At 37.1% G+C, this 23,694-nt stretch overlaps 1 long non-coding RNA gene across 1 annotated transcript in view; it reads left to right on the top strand.

Moving 5' to 3' along the window:
* The window catches only part of LOC144073533 (uncharacterized), a 29,724-nt gene that overhangs the window by 289 nt on the left and 5,741 nt on the right, over positions 1 to 23,694 (top strand). The window lies entirely within an intron of this gene.

Raw genomic sequence — 23,694 nt, 5'->3', positions numbered from 1 at the left:
GGCCTTTGGATTGGGGAACACTCCTACAAAATAAAATGTAATATTATTAAGGCATGGCGCTGTATGAGATTGTTTTGCTCATGTTAAGGTCAGATTGTATTTGATCTGATTTTTTTTACAGACATTAAGTATTAATGTCTGTGTAAATGTGTTGACGTTCACATCATCAGCTAATTTACATCTGTAATCCCTTGGCAGAGGACTAAAACATAGACAAGACATCTCAGCAAATCATTTAATAATTTACCCTTTTCAATTAAAATGAGTTCCTAAATGCCAACTATGAAGTGTAAATACAAAACTGCCTTCAGTATGTTAAGGTGCTTCAGTTCCTAATTTATTTATTTAATAATCAATAGTTGAGATTTGAAACAGCCGTTTTGTTCTGGCTTCATACGTCATGAGAAAATAGGGAGGAGACACAATCCTTCTCAAGCCAATCATTGCATTAGACAAGTGGCATTTTTGGAATACGCTAATTATGCAATATGACAGTTATACTCCATTTTAGCATTACAAATTGTAAATGCTCCATATATCATGTTTATATTTGAAAACATGTCCACATAAGGACAACGAAAAACTATGTTATGACATGGTGACCAATCACAGCTTTATATTTACACATATTATATTAAGATTTGATTCAACTAAAATATGTCGTAAACTACAGGCATAATTCACAACCAAGATATTAAAAAATGTGTTTAAAATGTCTCTTACCCCAAAGCCTGCCTTCTTTCATTTCTAAAACTATACAAAATGGCAAAGAAATCTAACCATCAAGAAAAAATCTGAGAAGGCGGAAACAAGAATTTTATTTTGTTTCTGAACGGGGGGTGGGTGCGATGGGGGTAGGGGATTTATATGAAATGGGGTTAACCTTCACACAAGGAACCATATGTTGGCATCAGGTGTTAAATGTAGGTATTTGCTTGAACTGCAGTATTACAACCTTCTGATGACCAATGTGTTTCAATTTGTAAAAGAATGGTCGACAACCTTGTTGTGTTTGTATATGAATGTAAATGATGCTGATTCTCTATTTATGTTAGTCTCTTTAAACATTTCAAAAGATACAAACAACATTAAGTTGTGAAACAATACTTGGATTCACTTCCTTTAGTAATGCTATGTCTAACTTCTACACTAACTGTCAGTAGTATTGTTTTTCTGAAAAAAATAGTGTATATATAATATGTATGTATATATATATATATGTATTTATGTATGTATATATATGTATATATATATATATATGTATGTGTATATATATATATATATATATATATATATATATATATATATATATATATATATATATATAAATAAATATTTATATATATAAAGACTTTCTCAAAATAAGTACATGCATGGTATGTAAATAAATCATATTACCAAAACGTAGTGAAAGAGTATTGCAGAATCTTTCATCTTTATGGTGCTACGGATATATTTTTGGTAAATCTGTCTTTGTACTTGAATTCATATTAGTATGCCAAAGTAGCTATTCCATTTCACTGGACTCTTCATCAAATGGCAATTCCAAAATCCTGTTGTTTAAAGTGCTTTTCCATTGTTTTCTTTTTCCAATACACACTATGAGATATGGCAGCCGTTTTTCTTCATAAAATTCATTTGTTGCTTGTTAAGAAAATATCACAATGACATTATATCGTATTCATTCCCACTGGGATTAGTTATTGGTTTCTCTACTAATTAATGGAGAAAGCAAACTATTCATATGTCAGTATGATGTACTGAATTTTTTACAACCCCGTAAGGAGCATCCACGGATGATAATTAATATATTGTCTCATAGCTTTCTGACAAACGCAATCAAAAATGTGTTCATTTACTTTGTCTGAGCAGTTTTTTAATTAACTATAACGAGAAAAGTCCATAGTAAAGTGTCTGAAGAGTGTATTGAAGAAAATGGGGAAAACATACATTTCTGTTGAATCTTTTTAAGCTAAGTTAGCATCACTTAGGTTTTTGTATTCATAACACATGTTGATGCATACTTTTGTATTGTCCTGTACTCTGTTTGCCTTCACAGATATTCTTTGAACTTGTTTCGACTGCACCTGCTCTTAAGTCTTCCTGCTCCTGATAAGGATCACAGGATTCACACACATACTTTCCACAAACACACACACACACACACACACCATCTCTTTCTACTGATCCTGTTCTCATTGTCCCTTTCTTTGGATAAGGGCATCAACTAAATGCCTAAATTGTAATTGTAAATTGCAAGCCTGCCGGCACGTTTAAAGCTGCGGTCGTATTGGTCTTAAAGAAACCGACCCTGCGAGGCTGAAGGGACGAGATGGGAACAGGCAGCCATTATAATCAGTCATTCAGCCTTTTGGAGGAGACATTCACCGTTTGTGGTTTGTTCTAAATTTAAAGGGAACCTCTGTGACCTCCTGGCTTTCACATCAGCCACTGAGCCCCCTTCCCACCCCTCATCCTCCCTCCTTTCATCAACTGCTGCATTCCCTCAATCTGCCTCTGAAGCTCAGTCTCTCACTCACCCCCACCTCTTCTTTTGGTCTGCTTCTTTACTTTATTTTCCGACTTTTATTATAGAGAAGTCAGTACAATGAAAGAAATGAGACTGCATCCTATGTTGACCATATTGCTGTCTTTTACAATTTACTCCTATATGTTCTTGTCAAAGATCGGACAGCTATTAGTTCAACAGTTCTCATTGAAAATTCACTGTTAAGGCTTGTAATTGTCCCAAAAAAATTCTATTTCATTTCTCAATGTTAGGATTACATTTTGAGTCACCTTTAATACACACTCACATTTTTCGTATTGAAGTTAGTGTGTTTAATGTTTGGTCAAATGCTTAAACATTTGGGCATTAATGCTACTTGCGATACTACTGTGAGATTTTCCAGTAACCTGAAATAACACTACTGCAAATGTATGTCACGTATAGAAGCTGGAACACGTCCTCAGCTACCTGAGGCCATCTTGAGGGAAAAATCAAAAACGAGAATACAATGTCGATTTTTGGTGATGATAAAAAGTCCTACCAAACATTTTTTTTTTAAATACTAAAACTATTTACATTAAATCAATCATTGTTTGTAAGCCCGTTGTTTTAAATGGGTCATTTATTCCACCTTTGACTACTTAAAATTTAAAGCGAAATATTATCATGTCTTGTTTGCAAACGTTTACCTTTTCTCTACGTGGTGCAGTAGAGAAAGTGTTTGTTTATTGTAGAACACAAAATAGCGCTCTTCTACAGAACACATAGTAAGCCAGAAGGATTTTAGCAACAAAAAAATACTGGGCAATTTTATGATTTCAATTTGATAAATGATTTTCTTCAAATGAAGCTTCAGTGTAAAATTCAATTAGATCATACTGTATCATCAAAGCACTGTAAGCTATGTGTAGACACTCAAATATGTTGTTGTTTTTTCTTTAAAAATTGTTTAAACAGTGATCTAGTGATGTTTAGTGCCATACATAGCTGAATGTGTTCATCTATTTATACCGTACTTAATGTACTTTCAACCAAATGTGTTTTAACTTTCCCTAATGTAGCTGTTTATTGTATGTAAAAAGGGCAGATATAAGCAGATTTATTAGTTAGCAGTGATGTGTGCATTTTTCCGCCCTAATACACAGTATCCTAGTTTAGTGAGAAGTTGTTTTTTTTCCTGCCATGAGAAGATACAAACTCTGTTTGGCTAATTATCCCAATGCATGCTCACAGCCACGGGAGTAGCATGCCGAGAGCGAAGCATATCACTGCACGCCTTGTGCAGAAGTCAGTGATTCTCTGCGTGCGGGTCGCCTCGGCACATTGTGACTGACAAACAGACCCACTTTGGGGTAATTTAAATGTTCCGATCCCCCTGTCCTGTGGGTGTTTTGTAGCTGTGGGAGGAAACCCTGGCAAACAAGAGGGCTCATGCACGCTCTGCACAGGAACTCACTAACTGATCTACCGCTGGGCTTCTGTGTTGCCTGGCCTCATTAAGAGCCCCACCCTGTCTCACCTCTCCTCCATCTCGTCATGCTGCAGAAATGAGAGGAATAATGTCTGTCTGTCTGTGTGTGAGCGCTGCAAACTGTGGGTCTCAGCTCTCCACCGTGCTAATCATATTCCTTCTGGCAAGCATGAGAGGGGAGACGGGGATATGGTAAGAAGAGGAACACAACCTCTTCTGTTTCTCCTCGTTACTCGAGCTCAGAAAAGGAGAAGGCAAAGTGAAAATGAGACATATAGATGAGGAAAGGGAGTGTAGAGGGGGCTGTAATTAGTAAGCCTTTGCAGTTGGTTTCCAGCCTCACATTGGGGTAGAATACCTGAGTCCCTGCCTCCCTCCTGTCTGCGTCTCTTTCCCTCTCGACTCTTAAATTATGCAGGGTGAGAGAGTTTTCTTACATAGCGAGGAGGTGTCAGCCGACAGTTGTGGGAACATCGGCATCGTCACACCCACCCACATGACATCTTCCCATACACATCTGCACGCCCGTCTGTCATCCCTATTCACACGGATCACTGGTGTCAAAACTCTGCCGCACTCTGGAGATAATTAGATGGACGTGTACGGTTAGAATAGCCTAGGCATAAAAGCATTGAATAAAAAAATAATGCAAGGAAAGAAAAGTATGCTTGGAATGCCAATTAATTTAACGGGTCATTGCTATCGAAGTTATGCTCTAAAAGCGTACACAAAGAATAGCAATGTTTAAACATTATTTCAGGGGGAAATTGATTCTCATCTTGTCCCAATATATTATAAGATGGACTAAATAAAGTGTATTCTATGTGTTTTGAGATATTTGAAATGCAATTTTTGTAAGATTATTTCTTATTTTAAAATATTAAAAGTTCAACATTAATGCTCTTTGACTGAGAATGCCAATATGTTACAATGAGCATCTTGCCGTAAAGTTTTCTGTTTCTTAAATATTATGAAGCAAAAAAAAAAAACCATATCTTTGTGCATGCCATAAAATGTTGACCATGGCAATAACTCTGAGGGAATATATTTACAGAGAGGAATACATTTAAATGATTAAGTCACAATTAGTATTAATATAATGGTTTATTTGATGTCTAATAGTATTTTTTTTTCTTTGCCTGCTGGGAGATGGAGCAAAAATGGAGTGGATTTAATGACATGCTATTTCAAACACTGCTGGGATACTGACCATTTAGAGGACAGGTTTTTGTCCATTAGCCTTCTCTTTTGATGCATTTTGTGCATTTTAATAAGGTAACAAAAAGACAACAGTGACAAAGCAGGAGAAACATGCTACAAAGGCCTGATTTGATTTAATGCACCATACATCCTAATCCGAATATATTGTATATTTTAAAAAATGTTCTTTAGCCTCTTAATGACTTCACCAGATTCATATTGCCTTGTTGTAATGAAACCTTCAAATCAGCCATATCTGACCTATCACTCGACCAGTGCATCTATTAGTCTCTTTGGGCCTTTTCCTGTTCTCTCACCTATTTTTTTCTCTTTCAGAACTAGCCAGTCTTTTTTTTCCCCGGCAAATATAGCTAGACGTGTCTTTTGTCTGCCTGTCAACAGGGGAACCGTTGCTACTTCAGTAATCTCAAAGTCACATTGGTTTTAGACAAATATCTAATAATAGCCAGAGTGTTAAATTCGAGGTATGAGCCAGGGTTTTAAAAGAAGAGTGAAAAATATCTTATAACTACACTCTTTTTTTTTAAATGAAATCCTTGTATGCAATATCTTTTGGATGATACTATTATAAATATCACAGTATTGTGGAACATTTTCATATGACTATACTGCACTCTCTTTGTTGAGCCATTTAACTTGACTGAGACCTTGAAATGACACTCACGAATCTTAAAAGCGACGTCAGCAAAATATAATTACATTCACCGCCAATAGCTCTAAGAGTTTAATAAAAGGTCAAGTAGGAAAGAGCTATGATAAGGAATATGAAATTTGGTATTAAGCACACAGAAGTGTTAAAAATTTGATGTCTATCATGTATGTGTAGGTGTGTGTGCAACAGCGCATAACGCTGCAAGGCAGTAAAACAGCACGGGGTGATGTACTGGTGTGGAATATTATATTATTAATACTAAGGAGATATTTCCCATATGATTTGAGAGCAGAATATCACCCACATGGCTTTGTACCCACAGTCGAGGCGAGGCTGCCTTAATGCATAATTCATATTGCCATATCGTCATGGTGATCATGTGCGATGAATGTTTGCTGTCACAGCAGGGGAGCTGCTTGGTGGTGTGTGCACGGGTGTGTGCGCGGGTGTGTGCGTGTCAGGAGAGGCAAAAGTGTGTCAGGAGGGATAGAGAACATCCTGAAAACAGAGGAGGAGAGGGGAAAGGAGAGGACCAGCTCTTAATTATCTTTCATTGTATTTCAGCCAAGTTTCACATTTTGTAGTTAATTTTTACCCGATGGAAATAGGAAGGCGGGATGGAATGGGATGGGTTGGGACGGGAAGGGGAGGCCCAGAAGCACCTCGTAAATTATTGTGAGTCATATTTACGCTCACGTAGCCTCACACCTCTGCCCTATTTACCCCCAGGATTTTTTCACAGGAAAAAATAATTAAGTACCTCCCACTGCTTTCTAATTAAAAGTCAGCTTTTTTAAACTCATTTTGAGCAAATATTGACTGTAAAGCATTTTGAAACATGCAAGGCAAACAGATTCAGTAGCAAATATTTCATTATTATCCCCTGAATGTTTTTTTAATAAATGAATGCAGAGTAAAAGTGACATTATGAAAATAAGATTTTTTTTTTCTTGGTTAAATTTGAATAGTATGGATTATAATTTTACGCTTTAAAAAAATATTATAATTATTATTTACAACGCTTCAACATTTGGCACAGCAGTGTTATGAACTGAATACTTAAAAAGGAGATTTAATCTTAAATATGTGGAAGTTATAGAAATAGAAAAAATATTTTATATTATTTCACCTCCATATTTGGGTCATTACAACTTATCCATGATGAGTACATGTAGTATTGAGCAAACGGAGGCAGTTGCAGAAGACCGAAGATATTTATAGGCCCTCAAAGCATCTCATATACACGCAATAAAAGTAGTATTTTTATGTAAATCAATTATTTTAATTTGAAATCAAATCCAGCTGAGAACACATTGCACATCAAAATACTGCTAGCCTTTCTAATTAGATGTACGGGACCATTCCATTTCCTCAATGCGCACGAAGTAGTCTTTAAAAAATAAAATGTAATAAATGTTCATGTGCACCAGCCAAATTTTTACTTCCCTTTTTTTTGACAAAATTTGCACACGTAAACAACAACACTGCTGTAGGTTTCAATGGAGATAAAAATTGACACAAGTGACTCTTTTCATCACAAAAATGCCAGTAGTAGTTATCAGAGTGGTTAAAATTGTTAACTACAGTTTATTAAATGTTGATCATTGGTCAAAGTAAACTTATTGAGAGCATTCAATTGTTATATAATGATCCCCAACAAGCTTTATTCCATGACTTAAACTGACTCAAATTATTCCCTTCTATTAAAAGATAAACAATTATATTCAAAATAATTCGCTGGACAAGGGGAAAATAGATGGAAAATAGACCAGTTATGCAACTTACGAATTCAGCTGTCAGCTGAGACATTTCTTTTTTTAAAGCAGAACAATCTGGCTGAATGAGTCAATTTTATGCTCACCTTTTCTTTAAATAATCAAGTACAGTACTTGAATAAATACTACATGAGAATGGAGAAGGCCCATTGCTTTACCTTGGGCCCCAAGCTTGGCCACTATTCACTATATAGATTCATTCATTCATTTTCCCTACCGCTTATCCTCATATTGGTCGTTGGGGCTGCTGGAGCCTATCCCAGCCAACTGTGAGCACCAGGAAGGGGACACCGTGAATTGGTGGCCAGCCTATTGTAGGAAACACAAGGAGACACTCACCCAAGGGCAATTTAGAGTGTCCAACCAGACTACCATGTGTGTTTTTGGGATGTGGAAGGAAACCGGAGCACACACCCGGGAGAACATGCAAACTCCAAACACGAAGGTCGGAAAACACCCTGGCATCAAACCCTCGGTCTCAGAACTGCGAGGCTGACGTGCTGACCACTATCCACCGAACAGCCCACTATACGGATGTATTGATAAAAAAACTGCATTAAACTATTCAGACTTTATATTTTGAATTAAAAATAAATGTGAATAGGGCCTATTAGGGGCCAAAGGAAAGAATAATGTATATGTTGTAAAGGAGCGGTATCCGAAAACGAGCTTTGCTGGGTGTCAAAGAGTGGTGTCAAAAAGAATGTCCAAGAAGCGAGAGGCAGGTAAAGGGATCCCGTGCAATCTTGGCACACATATTCATAAGAACTATAAGGAATTAGGACAATGAAAAAAAACATTAATTAATGTGTGTGTGGGGTTTTTTTTTCACCTGAGCTTTGGGACACATTAAAAAAGGTGATTTAAAACGTCTAACTGTTCAGCCTAAAGGTTACGGTTTTGGGTGAACTGTAGCTGACCAGAAACATTAAACTTTCTACTTTACTGCCAAAACTAATGGAGCCCTTTTCACAGTTGCTATAATTAGAACACCTCAAAATTAGCAAAGAAGTTCCTTTCCGCTGCAACAATGGAACATTAGACTACTTGGATCTAGGAACAAAAAGCCACATTATTTATTTCCTGAAATTCTGCTACGTCAGGCCTACCAAATTTGGTTATCCTGACAAGGCGGGCCCCTGCCTTGTTTTTATTGCATTGCCGTTAAACCCCTTTCACACAAAGCTGCTGCTAGTTTTAAACGGCAAAAGGTAGAACTAAGTGTATGTGTTGTGAGGTGGTACGGCTGGGTGAGGACCGCTACAAGAGGCTATGAATGGGGGGCAGTTTTAGGTGCTTTGAGCACCCCTGTAACGGGAAATCGTGTTATTTTTAGATGCATTCAGTTGATGCATGACTGTGAAATAGATCAGTAAGGAATGATGGAATTGCGCAGGACAAGCTTTCTTCTTTCTTGTCCATTCTTATGTTTTATTTAATTCAGTTGCTGTTGTTGTTTTATGGCATTAACAAACATACATCCACACATCCACAATCAATTCTTAATCAGTATGGTCAGAATATAAAATTCCCACAAATAAAAAAAATGCGCATGTGCGCACACATACTTTTCAATATACTGGTACACCAAGGGAATACAGTATGAGTAACTTCACACTGAGCCTCGGTAGACAAACACCAACATGATGAAAGGTGTGTGTGTGTGCGTTTGGGGTGCAGGGGCATGTGCATGTGCTTACGAGTGAAGGCCTGAATTCAGAATGGTATTGATTAAACACAGCAGGGGGTAGTTCATGAGCACTGCAGATAGCGCACTAACCTGCCACTCAACAGAAGGAAATGTAGCCACCTAGTTTCATTATAATGAATGAAATAAAATAGATACAAACATAGCGTTGAAATCTATATTAAAATCATTCTCTTTAAAATCATGGTCACTTTTAGCCCAGGTTTGAATATGTACTGATAATGATGAAAAATGGCATATTATGTAAGAATAACAAATTAACTTTGCTATAGAGCAGCAATCGGAGCCATAATAACTTGATTGAATGAATGCCAATAACAACTTTGCGACACAGACAGAATTTCAAAAATGCATGATTCTATAATCTTCAAATCCATTTTTTCACAAACATGAAGGTAATTAAACATTCTGTCAGAAACAGCGAAATGTAAACAATGGCTCCAAAGGCATTTGCTTGGAACTTTCAGTTAGTCAAATGGTCTTTGTAGATGCATTTGAGACCTACAAAAGATCAAATACAAAGTAAAAATTCAAAACAACAAATGCATTTTAATTGTTTCATTTTTCATGGACCCTCTGAGAATAATGTTTTTGTTAATTTTTATATCATCAACTGTGTATACTATTAGTCTTGCAATCAAGGCGGCCCTGCCAGATTCATTCATTCATCATACAGTGAGCCAATCAGGTTAAAAGATGTGACCAGGAAGTGACAATGTAGTTAAATGCAGCGTGCAAAGAAGTTCTTGTTGAAACGTTCCATTTCAAACTTTTGTTGCAAATACACTTAATTACCTCATCAAAAAAGGAGCATCACAAAAAGCTTTTTAGAGGCAAAACCATGTTTTGGGCTTTGGCAGACCACTACGTCATCCTGTGGTTTAATGTGCATTAGTCGCCTTTTGATGCCGAGCCAATCAGGGCAAAGAGATGGGGATTGCAGACATGAGCAGCAAACAACTACGTGGTTTAATACAATGCCGGAGTGCAAAGTGATCTTGTCAATTTTATGTCAGATATACACCGGATTGCCACATCAAAAGAGGAGCAAAGAATGTCACTAAAAGCTTTTTTTTAACGGCAAAGGTTGTGTTCTTCCCCTTGACTGATATGTTATACTGTGGTTAGATGTAAATAGGTTGGTGATGACTGTGACAAGTCATTGTTCAATCAACAGCCGTTTAGTTTTTGAAGGTTCCATGCCTAAACGAGGTACCAATTGGATCTTTCCCAGATTAATATGGTTAGTGTAAAATATTCATAGTGGATATACTACGCAATCAATCTAGCGTTCCAGGTGAGTATACGCACTCCCACATTTTTTTTCCTATTTAACCCACACACTTTAATGCAGGATGATGACTCTTTCGCCAATTGTAACTGTGTATAACTGTACGAGTAAATCGACATACGAGCTCAGTCCCGGAACGCATTAAGCTCGTATCTCAAGGTATAACTGTAGACGCAAAACCATATAAGAATGGTAGATATAATGGGGTGATGCTACTTCGTGGTTTTTCGATTAACACGGCGATGTCTGGTCTCCATTATCCGTCGAATTTGAGGGAAGATGGTAATTTAGAAAATAGGAATCTCAGCGAAAGTGTTTTGTAAAATCATTCTACCTGCCATTAGAGCAATTTGTAAGAGGTGAATTAACACCATCTTTATGTTCTAACCATCGTACCATTGTATAAAAGAACTTGACACATCCTTGCTGACGTCAGTCAGTGTCAGCCATCCTCTATTTGTTTGTTTGAAATATTTTAACCTCCTCAGATGTGCGATGTTGATGTTGACTTGAGATGCAGTGGTAAAGATATGATGCAATGACAGGGTTGTGGTTTTGAACCACGGCCACTTTGATCCCCACACAATTCAAATACGTGTGTACAAAGGCATGAGAAAATAAAACTGAGAAAGTTTTACTTGATAAGGGAGTAAAACAATTTTGTAGATGAGTTCCTTTTCAAATTACAAGCATTTCAATATAATTGCTGAAAATTGCAGTCTCAGAACTATGCACATATCCCATCAACACATCAGGTGCCGTTATACATGATGTGCTTTCGTGTGTTTCATGCACCTGATTGGTTTAGTTTATTGGCAACTATTAATTTTGTTTCCTTTACATTGATCAAAGGTACAGCCTAAAAAATTATAACACATTTAAAGAAACACTGCGATGTCAATATTGTGTACAATATGGGAATAAAAATGCTAGAACAAATATTTGTAACTTCTATTTCAGAGTAACAACATTTTTATTGCACAAAATATTTAAGTTTCCCTTACTTACAACGTTTACAAATAGAGCAAATATAGGGCGATTGAGAACCAACACAGCTTGAAATGGAAACAAAAATTATTTATTCATTCATTTTCCGGTCTGCTTATCCTCCTCACAAGGCTCACAGTCATACCTAGGGACAATTTAGAGTTATCAACCAGCCTACATCCATGTTTTTGGAATATGGTAGGAAACTGGAGTCTCCAGTCAAGAGACAAACAACCATTCACGCTCACACTCATGCCTAAGGACAATTTAGAGTTATCAGACAGCCTACCATGCATGATTTTGGAATGTGGTAGATAAATGAAGTACCCAGAAATGAGACAAACAACCCTTCCCGCTAACGCTCATGCCTAAGGCCAATTTGGACTTATCAACCAGCCTATCGTGGATGTTGATAGGATGTAGGAGGAAATAAGAGTACCCACAAAAACCCACAGAGGCTCGGGGAGAACATGCAAATTCCACACAGGAAGGTTGGAAAGCACTAGGGATTGAACCCTCGAGCTCACACCTGAAACAAAAATTAGTTTAAAAAAATATGTACCGTATTTTCCCGACTATAAGGCACACTTAAAAGTCTTAAATTTTCTCCAAAATAGACAGGGCGCCTTATAAACCAGTGTGCTTTATATGGGTCATTTTCACATAATTCAGCAAATAACGGTAAAGATATGGCCCTGGACTTTCCCTTTATGTGTTACAAAGTTATAAAAATTAATTACTACTGCTTTGTTTGCCACATATTATACTACATTTGGCACCAATTTTAAGAGAAATCTATTTGAGACACAAATACATTGAGAGCCAGTTTATGTTGAATTTGTCCACTCCGTTAGATGTCCAGAATCTAGTGTCACAGTTTATAGGAATGAAAAGTCGGGTTATGATTTATTTGTTTGTCTCTATTTAGAATGTGTTGTTTAGATTTGTTTCAATAGTATTTTCACTCAAGTTGTCTTTGAGAAAAATGCAAAAGAATTGCAACTGCAAACAGTTTTACTGATGTACCTTTCATATCAGTTAGTGTGTCTTTACCGTTATCACATGAGAAATACACCAAAAAATTCACAGTAAATACACCAGGTGGCTGGTGTGGGAGAAGTACCAGGATGTTGTCAGCCATATTGTCAACGCCAGCTAAGCAGAAGCCATGAGAATGAAACTAAAACCAAGGTAAGGACCATACCTGTGAAATGTCGTAACAATTCCATGTCTTTACCGATGTCCTAAAAACTTGGTGAACATAATTACTTTGCTTTTTAATGAACTGGGCATGGTGTATGCATGCAGAACACTATCATTTACTGAGTGCCAAGAAATACCATCTACCAATGTCAAAGGCTGAGGTGGAATGTTGTGTCTTTACCGTTAATAAATTTTGTCTTTACCGTTATTAAAAGGTGTATACAATAGATATGTAGAGATGAAATACATATTTTTAAATATACAACAGATATGTAGAGATGACGCTAACATGTTATGCTATGTTTATGTGTATACTAATTCCTGCTTTGATTTGTAAAATTTCCAGAACATGAATCCATTTAAGAAAAAAGGCGGTAAGCCACCTGCGAAAAAATCTAATGCTGCAGCGATGCGCAAATGCAGGGAGAAGATTAAAAATGACCCTGGAGCCTATCACAAATATTTAGAGAAAGAAAGGGAACGATATCAGAAAAGAAAGGCACAAGGAAAGATTCCAAATATTCACCCATATTTTTTAAATTTTAATTAATTATGTTTTCATTAAAGTTCCAGCTAAGATATTTCCAGGCAGTGCTAGTGTTGCTAATTAGAGATAATCAGAATGCTTGAATTGCATTTTGTAAATTATTCATTTTCTGAAAGTGTCTTTACCGTTATTTGCTGAATTATGTGAAAATGACCCATATATGGAAAAAAAAAAGTGTCATTCATTGAGAGTGCGCCTTATAATGCGGTGCGCCTTATAGTCGTGAAAATAGGTATAAATTTAGTGTTTACCCTCAAAAGTAAAATATAACATAAGAGCTTAAAACTATTAGTTTAAAATGTTAATGTTTACAGTAGCATCTAACAAGTAACACCAAGATGTAAAAGAACGTTGTAGCAAGTGACGTCTCTACGCCTTCAAGGAACAGACAGCGAGCAAAGACAATCCCGCTCATATTTATCGGGTTAATCCTAACCATATATTTATAGCATCACTAGACAAATCGGGTAAAGATTTGGGAGTTGAACCGAAGGCTACAGCGTCATTGAATGTTATCGAATAATATAGCCAAAATGACGGTTGTCTGGGACTTTGGCTCCAATAAGCAGCCAAATTCATCGAGGTGTGTTCATATTCTACATGCCTAACCAGCAAGTCAAAGCTAATGTACTATTTTAAATTGCTTAATGTTTTTTCAATTATTCAATAATAATTTTACACCTTTTGAGTGATGTGCATACTTCAAGGAGCATACTGGGAAAGGTCTTGTCATTTCTTTGGCCATTTCTTTACTCATTATGTGTTTTCCGGACACAAACATAAATTCTCCATTGAATATTTTTGGTGCATCCTTACTAAATACACACAGGGATATGATCTGCCTCATTTTTTTCTAATGTGCCTGTATATGTAGTGATATTTTTGTGACGTTTGATGAGATCATATCACCGCAACCTACCAGTAACTGTCACAATATTTTAAAATTAATTTTACATTTACATGGGTTTTACTTTACATATACTGTGTGTTGGATATTATCTTATATTCTCTGGACGATGAAAAAAAAAAAAATGAAATAAATGTTAAGGAAATAAAAAGTGGTTATCTCCATCCCAATGATAACTGTAAATTTAGCAGATGTATTGGAAGCTTTGTGCTTCTGGGTTCCTGTGGAAATAGTAAGGATAATGTTCATTCTACAAGCCACTGAACCATCAACAAGATTACATCCCGAGGCTCTGGTATTTCAGATATGATTCGCTAGGAATTAAATGTCGATAGAGTTTAGGCGAGGCGATGCAAGAGGAACTGTGTATCAAAGGTCATTGGATATCAATCTGGTTTTAGACTTTGGTGTATTATTTCTCAGACAACAGTTTTCATAAACCTAACTCAGGTACAGAAATGCCAAAAGTCTATCTCAATGAATCTAATACCGATGAGGGTAATTACCCGTAATTATATTAGTCAGGTTATGTGCATAAATTACAAAGAGTATGATTTTCTTTCCAAACTTTGTCCTGCTTGTATTTACTCTCTGAAGACATGCACTTTGCTTAAATGATGGATATTATCCTACTTTCTATAATGATGATGGCCTTTTTTGACAAAAATGCCCACACATTTGCACAGATCGCACTCAGGCATCACACTGAAAATTGCCAAATCCCATTTCCTGACATGTTTTCCCCAGGCTGTCCACAAATATCATAACAACCACTATTCTGTTGCTATTATGGAGAAGCCTGCATGTGGAGAAACACATTGCATTGTATCTCTATCTGTCAGTACACATGTTTTCTTCCTTGTTCTTTCCACCAGCCTCTCGCTCCCATTCTCTCAGCCTCTCTTTCCACACTGCTGAGTTTTAATCACTGCTGTAATTGGCAACTCCCTGCTGTGAGCATACACCACACATACACATACACACACATGCGCTTGCCGCCTAGCTGCTGCAAATCCCTCTGGCAGTGTATGCATATGTGTGTGTGGTGGGGGTAGCAGAGGGAGATATGGGCAGATAAGAATAATGAAAGGAGGAGAGTTTTAGAACTGCAGGCCAACTCACCAACTCAACAATCTGTCTGCTGTGAGCAAGTGGAGCGGTGTAGCCAAATAGTAATTATCTCAGTGGAAAAAAAACACATGGCTGAAGATTTATTGTAGAAGCCGACATTGTTGTGGAGTTACTTGAGAACCTGATGTTCATTTGACTTCCTCCAACAAATAGTAATTAGAAATTGTGCAAATGTAATAAGAAACTAATCTAAAGGGCATAATAAATACAATAAACTGGAGTTAAGGAATGAAGTGTGCATTATAACAAAACATTAAGCATTTTTACCCAATGAAATGTGTTCTAATGAAATAAAGGTTCATGAGGTTAAACATTAATTGATTAACCTATTAATTCTTTTCCCATAGCACTTAAACTGCATGATAATCGTGGGGTGCTGTAGCTTACCTATACCTAGCTATGGCCAGATGGTACACTGTAAACTGGTTACGGTACACGGTCGATTGCTTGCCGGTCTTTTGGTCGCAGTCTTTAGGTCGCCCGGAAGTTTGGTCGCCGGTCTTTTTTTTCACCGGTCTTTTGGTCGCGGTTTGGTCGACCAAATGATCGGCTGCTGCCATCTACTGTCAATTTATTAAAAAGAAACAAAGCAAACAGCCGATTATTTGGGCGACCAAACCGCGACCAAAAGACCGGCGACAAAAAAGACCGGCGACCAAAAAGACCGGCGACCAAACTTCCGGGCGACCTAAAGACCGCGACCAAAAGACCGGCGACCAAAAGAGCGGCGACCAAAAGACCGGCGACCAATCAACCGCACACGGGCCAGGTACACTGTAACTGCTTACAACATATCACACAATTACATCTACAGATAATTTGGAATTTCCAATTATCCTGCTACGGATATTTTGGGTATGTGGGAGAAAACGAGAAGAACAACCACACCCTCATGCAAAACGGCTGAGCCAGGTATTGAACCCTGGATCTTAGAATCATTGGATGCTACACAGAAAAGCTAGGACAGGTGTCAAAAAGACAGAACAAGTTAAGGAAGGGTCTTCAAACACCTGTTTGGAACATCCTACCGGTGAACAGGCAAATTGGGAAAAGGTGGTTGCCATGGTTGATTCACAAACAAAAATGGGACAAAATTCTTTGTGAATGAATACGAGAGAAAATGGTTGAACAGTTAATTGACAATGTTCCTCAACATAAAACTTCAAGGAATTTAGAGATGTCATCATCCATGGTCTATAAACTCCTCAAAAAGATTCAGAGAATCTCGATAAATCACGTCATTTAAGCAAGAAGGCAGAAAAAGCAACATTGACCTTTGACCTATAAGTTGGCACTATATCAAAAACCAACATCAATGTGAAAAATATTATCACCACAGGGGCTCAGAAACATTTCAGAAAACCAATGTCAGTAAATACATCCGTAAGTGCTACTTAAAACTCCACTTCCTTAAAGCAAAACCCATTTATCAACAACAGCCAGAAATGCCACCAGCATCTCTGGGCCGAACTCAGCTAAGATAGACTGATACAAAATGGAAAAGTAATCTACGGTCTGACGAGCCCAGATTTCAAATATTTTTGGGAAATTATGGACCTTGTGCCCTTTTATTCATCTTCTGTGCCGCACATCCTTCGGGCGAAAGGCAGACTACACCCAAGACTGGTCGCCAATCAGCCGTAGGCACACAGAGAGACAGCCAACCATTTGCACTTATAATGAACAATTACAGCACAAGGCGAATGACCTTGTGCCCTGCCTTCTCTGGTAGTGTTAGTGGCAATGTTGTGGGTAACTTACACACCTCTAAAGGCCATATTAATGCTGAAAGATACAAAAAGATTTTAGAGAGGTATATGCTGCCATCCAATGAATGACTTTTTCATGGATACCCTGCTTATTTCACACCAAAAAAAATTCAAAGAGAGATACTACAAAGAATAAAATTCCACAACAGAGAGCCCAGACTATTGCTTGCAAAACCGGGAAAGAATTACACCTACAAAGCTTCAAAAATTATTGTCCCAAACATTTATTAGATGTTTTATGAAAAAAAATAACTTAGCATTGTACTAAACCTGGGGTGTCCAAACTATTTCAAAAAGAAAAGCAGTGAATGCAGGTTTATATTCCAACCGATTAGGAGCACAGCCCCTGTTCTTAACAATTGATAAATCCGGGGGTTCCAAGGCGGTCCTCAAGAGCTGCTGTGAGGGCTGGTTTTTGTTCAACTCAAATCCAGCCCAGGATTGATCAATGGGCTTTTGATCAACCCTTCCATTTAAAAATGTTAAGTAGGGCATGTTAAGTAAATGGCAAGTAATGTATTTACTGATGTGATTCTGGAGTGTTTCCACAGCAATGTGAGCATGTCACGATGCAGGAAAAATACTTACAAGTGACAATTTAAAAAAAAAATCGTTGCACTCAAGAAAAAAAAAAAATTACTTGAAATTTCATTTTTCTTCCTACACAGAACGTAACAGCTGACTAGATTCCCACGTAAACAGGGCCCTGGTAAAACAAAACATCCCAGTATTAAAGAAGAATTGTTTTAATGTGACGATTATGCAAGAATAATGTGCTTCATCATGAGAAAAGAGTTTGTTAGACTTTTGTGTTTATTGAGGCCCACTGGAGCAACAGTTGCCCACCAAATCTGACACTGTGAAAACTATGTGACTAAGGCCACTCTAAACCCAGTATACTTAAGAAGAACCGCTTTATGGTTATCATGGCACATTGGTTGCAAGAAAGAAAAGTTTCATGCTTTGTGCGTTTGAGTGTGTGTGTGCTGTAGCCTTTTAAGTGGGTCACCCCACCATGTCTAATGGCCCCTTGCTGCGTGCCGCGTCCTGCGCTGAGCTGCTCCCTGCTGTCACACTCTCACACACAAACAAACCCATACACACAGCAGGGGAGATTTTGGGGTGTCCCTTACTTTAATACCCTCCAGAATAAACCACCACTTCATCTGTTGCTCCTGTTCCCAAAGTTGAAAGTTGACCAGGGTAGTGCTAGCATGTCTCGTCACATCACCTCCTCTTTCGCGTTCAGCATCATAGTTTTTATATTATTTTGCACAAAATTTAGATTTTTCATATTTTCTAGAATATGTTCAAACGTTTTCTTTTTTTTACCCTTATCACACAGGGTGTGAGTGGATTATTTGATATATTTTTAATGATTTCAAATACAGGCTGTGGACATCCTGGAAGAAGTGTCCTCAAATAGGTGAGAGTATCCACAGCAATTTGACCTTGTACCTAGTGCATGGGTGTGTTATAAGTTAAAACCCAATAAAGTGTTAATACTGTGTTAGAAGGAAAATAGTTCAACATTGGTACAGGAATTACATTTATCCAAGTCTTGGTAGCCATTTTGTCTGCAATGCCAAAAAATGTACAACAAAAAACCCTGCTGCATCCAGCATGTACTTTAGTATATTGCAATGAAAACAGTCATAGATCACCAATAAGAAGCTAAATGTCTACTTTGGAACATCCTTTTTTTAAATTGGGCAACATACCCAACCAAGTTTTAGCTCTTAACATGATTTGCGAGCTCACATTACCACAATCTCTTGTGATGTATTAGTATCAGTATAGTAGAAGAGGATTGGGTGATGTGCAGCGATTAGGGGCGGGTGGCATGATGAGAGTTGAGGCGCAAACACTGATTCCATATAAATTCACATTATTTCGGCTAGCTTCTCCATAGTAGCATTCTGTGGTGTATACATAGATCTCAACCACTATATGCAAAATGTGAAAGAAAACATACAATATTAGGACAGTAGATGAAAGGGGATGTTAATTTACAACTTGCAGCAACCTAGAATATTATATATATGAACTATACCTGAAAATTGTCAGAATTTTGGGTATCATCCTCGAGCTGTAAAACCCTGACACACACATACACACACACACACACACACACACTAGACTTGAGCCAAAGAGAATCAAGCTACGTCAATATATTTTCACGCTGCTGCAGCGTCTCTTTGTCTGCCTGTCGACCTGCCAGCTCTAAGATGGAGGAGGAGAAATATGATTTTAGCGGGTGGCTTTCCGAGACAGAAGCTGCTTTGTCATTTTTGTTTGTGCCAGGCATTGTGGCAATATTTCTTTCTGACAACAGCATTTCAGCTTTGCTATTAGGTCCTACTTCATCATTGTCTCTCGGCATGAGCACTGATGTATCACAGGAGGTGGTACTCACTCACAACTATATGTGCTATGTTTTATAAATATAAAATCTTTGGACATGTCAACACATGAGTGGGCAATTTTAGCTTTCTGTGAACATTCCAATAAAAGATCAATAAATAGTATGTAGGAAATCACATCTCATTAAAATTTTTGATTATTTTTGTGTATTCAAAATGTCACCTTCCCAATTATTCAGCAGGACTAGTGAGGCCACTGTATAATAGCTTTTAAAAATGTCAATGAGACGCCATCTTAAATAGCAATGATCTAAACCTTACACACTGAAGCTCATACTTTGTAATGCCGCACAACGATGTGCTTCAAGCCCTGCAGAAAAAACCCATAGAATAAATTCATTCACAAATACCTACTTCAATATTGCTGGAATAATTGCGATACGGATGCATTTAGATTTTCATTTCAGGTTGTATTTGGTGACATTTCCTGACACACACTCAAACATGCACACACACTTAGAGGATTAGCAACTGCTATAGTCACTTCTCTGCCTCACTTGCTTCGTTTCTTTTTCTTTTTTTTTGCTTTGCACATACTTGGCTTCCATCCTCAAGGATATCACTGATTCCCTCATTTCTCTCTGTCTCGCCAGTACTCTGTGTTAGTGAAAAATCCAAAATAAATGAATAATTTATTAAATGTGTAATTTGTATGCTACCAACGACCTATTTTCGTGCCGCATCCATACAATTGTGAAAGCACATTTATGGTACATATATCGTAGTCAAAGTGGTTGCAGTAAGGTTTGATGCAAGCCACTTTTCAGAATGGTGATGACACAGAATGGAGGTTATCAGTGCTGCTGCGGCAAGCTTCAAAAGGAAGTTGGCGGCCAGCCTTTCTCTCTCACTGAGATGTTTTTTGAAAGCCTTTACCGTTCACATGAAAATATGGCATACATCAAAATCTTTCAACACTTAAACTAAGAGCGAACATGATGTTGTTTCCTTGAATACAACACTGTGATATTTGGTTACTGATTTTGAGGCAGATAATGAACCTTGAAGTCTATTCATTGTCTAGAAGTGAATGGAGTGTTAGTTTTTCTCTTTAGTCTTTGACACAATGTCCGTTTGCCGAAGAGTGTGCGAGTGCAGTGTTGACACATGTTAGTGCTGCCTGATTAGTCGACATATAAGAGAACACCAAGCCCCTCCATCACTATTCAGCCATTTTGTCTATCACACTGCTAGCGTGCGTGGCTTTTGTTAAGGTAATGTTGGAGACAGAGAGATGGAGAGAGAGAGAGAGAGAAAAAAACGAACAAGGGAGACGACACCATGAAAAATTACACAAAACCTGAGTCGAGTCTTTTTTTCCCCTTTCGTTTTCTTTAATCTTGGCTTTCCAAATTTTAAGCATTTATTTCCTGAACGTCATCATTTTACAGCTAAAAGAGAAATGCAAAATGAGGATTTGTAATTTTAAAAATGGTTGGAATGTGCTGTGAAAGGTGCTAAGCCCCAACCTCACTCGGCCTGTTGTCTGTTGTGTCTTAAATGGATTAAAAGAGCAGTGTATGAGACACACAGTCAAAGTGGCAACCAGAACCGTTGTTTACAAGCCTTTGTCACCTCTGTCTCTTCCAATTTTCATACAATACAGATTTTTTTTCTCACTGCATTTCTGCCAAACCGTTGCGTAATCTTATTCATCAAAGCATGAATGGAGGCACAATCAGGCACCATATTTTAAGCATACATTACATGTTTAATGTTCAATGGTGCTATTATATAATGTGCATGTTATTAAATCAAATTGGATTCAGATTTATAATCTGTATTTTGGCCAAAATGCAATATCATCTCTGTTTTTTAAAGAATGTTATCTGAGTCTTGGCTTTGGACGTCATGCAAAACTAAATAAAACGCACTATTACATTGTAGTAAATGGATTGTATTACCATTTTAAATCAAATAACACTAAAACAATTTTGCTAAGAGACATAGTTATATTTTAATCCGTTATTTTCACAGAGCAAGGTTGCACCACAACAATTTAAGATTATTGTGTACTTTAAATGCAGTATCTACAATACTTTAAAGACTTTAAATTGGCCTTGAATTAAAAAAATTCAAATGTGGTTATTCTTATAAATTGAAGACACCATATTTTTGTCTGCAATTTGACCTTGCAAGCAGTTTTCACTTCAAGCTTTAATAATAGTTAAAAATAATCAAGTTGAATAACGTTCAAACAGTACAGTTTGATTTCTTAAATAATAAGGTATGGAGTTCTGAACGTCAGCCATGTAGGTGTTATTCAATCTTTCATTGAAAACATACCCGTATATTGCCAGTTTAGAATATGTATCATTGTCCAAGCAAGGTAAAAGAATGCACTTTAATTTTTTAGTTTAAAAAATAAAAAAGACCACTGCAAGGTCAAATGAGTACAATATTAAATATTTGAAAACCAAAAGAGTCTCATATTGATTGGAAACCTGATGAAAAAAATATCCTTGAGATTTTGATCAGACTATTAAAGAGCCCTAAATCAAAAACAACAGATGCTTCATAAGATTTTAGATTCACGCTTTATCACACTACCCGTTTCTCATCTCAATAGATACCGGTAACACGTGTAATCTCATATCTTTGTAAAAGGTATGTCTGGTCTTTTTTTAAACACCTTTGCAACCTTACCTAACAATAAGGCAGGTATAGTATGTGAACCAGATCGACTTCAGCTATGTGACTCTGCTTTAAGGCCTTAATGTTTTATAGCTGAATTTGCTGCCACATTTTTCCTTTGAATTAATTTTAGAGGCTAAGATTTTGTGTTTAATATACTAAAAGGCATCCGGAGGTACAAAAGTAGATAAGCAGTAGTCATTGTCATCAAATTTAATTATTTTTTCTAGGTATTTGGATTGATTATTGTGATTTTGGATGCAATATGGATACATATTTTTGGACTTTTCCGTATTTTGTAGATACATGTGTGCCATATTAGGTCTCAAGGATTATTGCGTTTCATTTTAAAGTGACGATAATACTGGATATTCAATATAAAATAGAAGCAATATATACTGGAAGTGTCATTTTTATTTTAATGTGTTGTGAAGGTATACAACAAATTTGACTGGGTTACTATAGCCCAATATTTGGGGTATTATATTCCACCATTTGTATTAGGTTGTCCTCCTATTTGTATTTTTTTTTTTGCCCTTGACTCCATAGTGTCTCATTTCAGTGTCAACCACCACAGACACTGGGATGACCTAAATGACCTTTTAACATTTAAAAGAAGGCTGCTCTTGTCACCATTGCATTTATCAGACTCATTCAGTCTCGATAGCTTTCATTGAGGCCCGAGCTTAATGGCTGCTATTCATGCTAGTGTCTATGTAAACAGAAAATGTGTCATTGTCATCATGTGTGTGTGTGTGTGTGACAAAGAACTTACATCTTTTTAACTGGGTTTAGCTTCCACACCACTTCGGTCTCATGTCTAGTTTGGTATTTTTTTTTACCTTCTGTCATGCATTTTCCCCTCTCGTGAGCCACAGAACATGCGTGCCCCCACACATGCACGCACAGACACACACACACACACACACACACACAACAAGGATCAGTCATGGTAGGGGTCGTCTGTGGGCCAACTCAATATTGTTGCCTATAAGCTGCTTTGGAGCAAGTTTAAAGGACAATTCCAAATATATTTTTTACAAGAAAAGACTCCACAAGCGTAATGAGTCAGAAACAGATTTAGCACGTAAGAGGAAGGATTTCGATATCTTCTCGGTCCAAGCCATTCTTTAAGTGAATAAAAAATACAATTGATTTGCTCATGATAGACTTCAGTTCATGCAATATTGAAATAAGCCCTGTGTCTGTCTCAGTTTTTGGAGTATAGTTACGTTTATGAATTTATTGAATGGACCGTAAGATATAGAGAGACAAACATTATGATGTTTTACGCTGTGGCATGATCATTTGAGATAAATGGAATTCAACAATGTCAGTCTTAATCTTTAAATTTGACAGGGATTGTCATATGAACTGATAATTATTTTTTTTTTTCAACATGTAAAGCTTTGTCATTTGTTCCATGTATGTATTTTTTACACAGAAAATGTTTTATCAGTGTCACA

The sequence above is a fragment of the Stigmatopora argus genome, chromosome 4 (genome assembly GCF_051989625.1).
Source record: "Stigmatopora argus isolate UIUO_Sarg chromosome 4, RoL_Sarg_1.0, whole genome shotgun sequence".
Classification (NCBI taxonomy): domain Eukaryota; kingdom Metazoa; phylum Chordata; class Actinopteri; order Syngnathiformes; family Syngnathidae; genus Stigmatopora; species Stigmatopora argus.
Note: the sequence above shows the minus strand (reverse complement) of the source record. Positions and strands in the feature narration are given on the sequence as shown.